At 42.1% G+C, this 6,391-nt stretch overlaps 1 non-coding gene across 1 annotated transcript; it reads right to left on the bottom strand.

Annotated features, from left to right (window-relative positions):
• Positions 1–3,100: 3,100 nt before the first annotated feature.
• Positions 3,101–3,206, bottom strand: LOC120256362. Its single transcript, XR_005535279.1, has one exon. It is a non-coding gene; the product is annotated as a small nucleolar RNA R71 (small nucleolar RNA).
• Positions 3,207–6,391: the final 3,185 nt, after the last annotated feature.

Below are 6,391 nucleotides of genomic sequence, written 5' to 3' on the forward strand. Positions count from 1 at the left end.
ATGCACTGAAAATAGACTCTTGCCAAGCATGACGCGTCTGTACTGCTATGATGTACTATCACTAGGGAAGAGGAAGAAGAGGGGGGTCAGGAAGACAGGGGTTGAGTAACTAGATTACTCAGTGAGGAGATCAACACAGATCTATAAAGTCACACATTTCAAAAATACAAGAAATAAATTGGTAAAAAAAGTTTTAAAAGTTTACCAATACAGAAAAATTTGAAATATACCAAGTATAGAGTAAAACTCATATTCACAAAGAACAATGTACACCAATGATAATATTTACCAACATAAGTTGATTCAAAACAAGTTTTCGATTTAGTAAGCATCATTTCCTTTCAACATCTCCCAAAATCAATGTTTTATGAAAAGAAAACATGTTAAAAACCATCGATGTGATAGATAGCCTCAAGGAACCCTCTATTACTAATCATGGCACACGTTGTCGAAGTAATAAAGTACCCTGGTGAGTGGGTAGTCATATCCAAAGGGAATAGTGTTTGAAAACACAAGTATTTCTATTTAACTATAGTGATAATGATTTAAGAGTGGTGTGAAAATGGGGCACTGATAAGTGCTTGTGCGATAAGAATACGAAGTGTTCTTTCCTTATGTTGAGCATTACTTTTCTCAGGTTTTAAAGCTAATATGTGTGTATTTATGTTACTTTCATGCAGGTAGGGTTGTGAGACCGATTATGAGAGAAAGAAGCCAATGTGGGTCATAATGCACCAATTTGGAGGAAATCTTGCTAAGGTTCAAACCCGAAGGCATAGGTCAGGTTCGCGATGCAGGAATGTGTGTTAACCTCCTCGTATTCGAGTTAGCACAACTATTTGTAGGGGCACAAGGGCAGTCACATTCAAGCATTTCTTACTTGTGCATATAGAACAAGATCTCCACCAGCATGTCCGTTATTGAAGAAGCAAAGCAATCCATGACGTGAGCGTGTGCTCGTTTGTGTTACCTCGATGAAAGCATGGATTCTGGAGTATTTTGGAGTGGTACTATAGCAAAACAGCAGTAAAAATACTGTATCATCACTGTTCATAGCCGGCCGAGAAAACAGGAGAAAAGAGAATCCACACGGGCGTGTGGAAATGTCACACGCCTGTGTGAAAAATCCACATGGCCGCTCACAGAGGCGTGTGGATTTCTGATTCCAGCCCTTTCAAAGCCGATTTCAGCACCGATTTCAGCATTCTTTTCTCCATCTTTTCCCCAACTTGAGAGAGGATGGCGGCTAGGGTTTTGAGATGTATTGGCTAGGGCTTTGGAGAGGTTCTATGGCTCTGACATCGTGCGCCATTTGGAAGAAGGTTAGTGGGAAAGCTTTCGTCAGCATCAATCCTGTGAGATGTATCCTAGGTGGGACAAAGGGACCCTTGCAATGAGTAGAAGACTCTCCACAAGACCATTGCCATGACTAACAAGGGGATTTTCTATGGATGCTTTGTTTTTACATTTGATTTCATTGATTGTATCTAGCTCCATGGAGAGCTAAACCCCTAGTGGGTACTTGGGTATTTGTGAACCCTAGGATGTATTGGTTTCATTGAAACTCTTTATTATGCTTTCAATTAATTGATGTTTATTGTGAGTTCCAATCTTGTGTGCTTGATTGTATGAATACTCCCCTAGAGTGGCACTAGGGTTGAGAGTTCTTGTTGGTAACTCTTGTGAGTGAGTGACACACCATGAGAGTTAGACAAAAGCTAGATTGGAAAGTGTTGAGAGGGTGAGTCGAGAGGTAGCGGAGCATCCCCTTTCCCCTCCAGTGTGATCTATTATACCTCGACATTCCAAGAGTTCTTTCCGGCAATAGTAGAGTTAATGGGCTAAGGAATGACCTTCCACTGGGGCTTAGTTGCGAGTGCAATGGAGTGAAGCGTTGAGGTGATTTTAGAACCTAGGGCTTAATTGTGGCTAGGGATCTTCCACCAGGACCAAAGGGTTAAGTCTATACATAGGAACAGGGTTTATCACTTGGAATCCCTAGAGCTCATTGAAATTCTATGCGAGTGCGAGGTTGAGAGATTATTTAATCTCTCCTCCGCGACATGTATAGAGTTAGGCATGGTTGACCTTAGATTTGGGATCATGTAATTAAGGATTTCCACCACTCATTATTGCATCAATAAGGAAGTATAACAGAGGGTTCCTATACTTGAAATGGCTATCCTATGCGGATCAATATCCGGGTACCCCATCTTTGTCGATTGTCTTACCTTCTCCTTTACTTGTGCTCTCTATCTTGTTGCTTTTATTTTTGTTATTTCATATTTTGTCGCATCACTATTTATCTTCCACATTAGTTAAGAAACAACTTAAGTGTCTTTATTCCCTACTCTCTGTGGATATGATACCCACTCATCTAGGATTATTACTTCGACACCCGTGCACTTGCGGTTTACACGCATATACGGACGTGTCAAGTTTTTGGTGCCGTTGCCAGATAGTAGGCGTTTAGAGATACTTTGCTCTTTGTTTTCTTAGCTATTTCTTCATTCTATTTCCTATCTTCTTTTCCATCATCGTTCTAATTTTGTTTTCTTTCTTTTGGTGCAGCTCCAGGTTATAACCCGCGGGAACCCCTAAATATTGATTGAAAGAGATCCCGAGCTCGAACCTACATTTAGAAGATAAGGGAAAGAACCTGTGAAAGAATAGTCTAATCTAGCTGATTTGGAAGTAGAAGAATCTAAAAACATGGCAGAACAGAATGAGCAATAGCGGACATTATCCGATTATGCCATACCTTCAGTATTGGGGACACAATCGAGCACTGTGTGTCCCCGATTACTGACTCGAACTTCAGTCAAGTCGTCATTCATCCACAGGTTGCAGCAATCCGTAAAGTTTAATAGTTTGGCCGATAAGGATCCAAACAGTCATATCGAGAACTTTCTCAAGGTGTGTGATATGCTGAGGATAAATGGGGTAATGGATAATGCCATCAAGTTGAGAGCTTTCCCATTTTCCTTGAAATTGAGAGCGAAGCAGTGGCTACACTCATTACCTGGAGCATCAATTACCACATGGGAGGAGATGGTAGAAGCTTTTCTTGGCCGTTATTTCCCTCCCAAAAAATCTGCATAGCACAGGAATAAGATCTCATCCTTTGTACAATTTGAATTAGAGTCTCTATTTGGGACGTGGGAAAGGTTCAAGGAGCTCCTGAGAAAGTCACCGCAACATGGATTCCCGGAATGGATGATTGTTCATACCTTTTACAACGGTCTAAATCCGAGTACAAGGGAACTCTTGAATGCAGCAGAAGTAGGTACCTTCGGTAGCAAGACCCCCAGTGAGGCCTATCAATTAATTGAAGAAATGGGGTTAAATAGCTACCAATGGAATACCAGGGAGAAGAAAAAAGTGGCCGGTCTCCATGAGATAGATGTAGTGATTTCGGTGGCGGCTCAAGTGGAATTATTGAGTAAGAAGATAGATCTTCTAACTTTGAATAGATTAGCGGCCATGATTGCTTGCACCGGTGTGGTAGAGGACATGCTCCCTCCGATTACCCGATATTTATTGGTGATGCATCTTCGGTTGAGAAAGTTAATTTTGTGGGTAATGGCATGAGGAATCAAGGAAATGCATACAACAATGCCTACAATCTGGGTTGGAAGAGTCATCCCAATTTCTTGTGGACCAACCATGGTCCACAAAAGGCCATAGGGCCACCGGGTTTCTAATAACAACAGTAAGCCCCAAACATGGAAAACAGAGTTTCATGTTTGGAGACCCGAATGAACGATTTGGAGAAGGCCTTAACTAGGTTTGTGCAATCATCAGATACAAGATTTTAATCAGTTGAGGCTACACTTCGCAACCATATAGCCTCTTTGCATAATCTTGAAAATCAAGTGGGGCAGATTGCGAAGTCTCTATTGGAAAAGGCCACATAGAAACTTACCGAGTAATACCCATACCAATCCTAGAGAGCATGTGAAGGCGATACTTTGCGAAGAGGTCGTGAGGTTGAGGGTAAGTTTTCGAGTGAGAAGCCAAATGAACACTCACCCGAGGTTATAGAGGTTAACAAGAGAGCAAGCAGAGAGAAGGAGGTGGCAACCCCATATTTTAAGCCAAGAATCCCTTATCCCTCTTGAATGAAGAATGACCAAGGGGATGAACAGTAAAAGAAGTTCCTAAGTTTGTTCAAACAACTCCACATTAATATTCCTTTTGTTGAGGCATTGACCCAAATGCTTAAGTATGCAAAATTCTTGAAAGACTTGTTGACGAACAAGAGGAAGTTAGAGGAGAGTGCTTCAGTGATTTTAGATGCATCTTGCTCGGCGATTTTGCAATAGAACATTCCGAACAAGAAGAATGACCCGGGAAGCTTCGTCATTCCATGTAATATTGGCAATCTAGCTGAAGAAATGGCATTGGCAGACTCAGGGGCAAGTATCAACTTCATGCCATACACCTTCTTTCAAAAGCTAGGCTTGGGCGAGCCTAGGCCAACTTAGATGACTTTGCAATTGGCGGATCGAATGGTGAGACATCCGAGGGGAATCATCGAAGGCGTGCTTGTCAAGGTGGACAAGTACATTTTTCCTGTTGACTTCGTAGTGCTAGATCTTGATGAGGATACGGATATACCCTTGATATATGGGAGGCCGTTCTTGCAGACTTCCAAGGCATTGATTGACATGGATGGCGGAGAGCGAACTTTGAGAGTTGGAGATGACAAGCTCACATACCTCCTTGCTGAAGCCATGCGGCATTCTCTTGATTTCGATGATACTTTGTATTTTCTAAATGCTACTTATGAGATTGTTGATGAGTACATGCAGGAAATGTTCAATCCGGATCCATACGAAGGCTTGTTCAACTAAGAGGAGGACAATGAAGAAGTAATGATGCTTGGTTCGACGGAAGAAGTATCATCTACCCCGGGGATCTTGAAGAAGGTGCTTCAAAAATTGAAGAGGGCTAGGAGACGCCACCAGAAATGCTCTAAGGCTGCTGGAGACTTGCGCGCACCGAACAAACTGGGTGAATCATTGCTAGGCGGTCCAAAGCCCAATAATTCACCCTCTACCCTCAAGAGATTTTACTCATCATGTTTCCAAGCCATGGGTAAGAGGGTAACTTTTATCTATGAGCCCCCGTGAGGTAAGATAAGGTACGTCGAGCTAAGTGACGTTAAACAAGCGCTTCTTGGGAGGCAACCCAAGTGTTTACTATTTTCTTAATTTGGTAGTTTAGTGATGCTTGAATAAATTGTTGAGTGTTTGTGTCTTGATTTTTAATATATTTCTGCTGTGTTTTTATTGTGGGTTTTCAAGTTCATCATGTGTTTTAATGTGAATTTGGCAAAGTTTTGGTCGTTTGAGCTATTTCTCATGTTTTTCACTGGTATAAATTGCATATTGGGGTAGGCTCTAAGTGTGTAAACATATTCAGAAATTTTCTATAGAGCCTACAGAGTTTTCTAAGGCATCCAGAGAAAACACGTGGGTAATTTCCGTACGGGCGTGTGAATTCCTGCAGAGATTGGCATATTATCCCAAAAGCACACAGGGGCGTGGACTCGACCCTGTGGGCGACCTTGTGAAAATCGCATGGGCCTGGGTAATTTTCGTACGCCCGTGTGAATATCTGCAGAGGAACTCTTTTCATTCCAAGAAGTCAACACAGGGGCATGTTCGGCTTGTGAATGCCCACGCCCGTGCGGAATTTTCACACAGGCGTGCGGAACTTTTGGAAGAATTTTGCTTGGTTTTCAGGCTGTTTTCAAAGCTTTCTCATCTCAACTCAATTGTAAGGCCTATCGATGATTTCCTTAACAAATTCATGATTTTCATCGATGAACCTAGTCAATAATGGTTCATTTCTTCAAATAGAATGATTATTTATATTTAGAAAGAAGTAAATGCGTTGTAATGGTGCATTTGTGGAGTTTGATGCGTGGCCGTGCGTTTGTTCACGTTCTGTAGATCCACACGGGAGTGTAGAAAGTCCGCACGACCGTGAGGATTTCTGCAGCTATGTTTAATTAACTTATTTGATCGATTCTCTTTCAATTTTTGCAGACTATGGCACCCAGGTCAAAGAAGCAGGCCGATAAGCGACCGTGAGAGTAGTCTCCTGAGTCTGAAAGAATGAGATTCACTATCCCCGAGCATTAGGCTTTTTTTGAGCGTCTGTCGAGACTTCGGTTCTGACAGACTTGGTTCTTTGACACGAGTATATTAAGAGATTTGCGGCAGGAAGATGAGTTCTCTGATGAGGTCGAGGATCTCGTTTAGTGGGTGGTTAGAGGCAGTTATTGTCGATTAGAAAGCAAGCCATCCGGGAGCTTACACTGAAGGTTTTGTCGTCATTCGAGTTCGACAGATCCTATGCAAGATTCGATGACCTTGACGTA

This window comes from Dioscorea cayenensis, unplaced genomic scaffold (genome assembly GCF_009730915.1).
Source record: "Dioscorea cayenensis subsp. rotundata cultivar TDr96_F1 unplaced genomic scaffold, TDr96_F1_v2_PseudoChromosome.rev07_lg8_w22 25.fasta BLBR01001406.1, whole genome shotgun sequence".
NCBI classification, from domain to species: domain Eukaryota; kingdom Viridiplantae; phylum Streptophyta; class Magnoliopsida; order Dioscoreales; family Dioscoreaceae; genus Dioscorea; species Dioscorea cayenensis.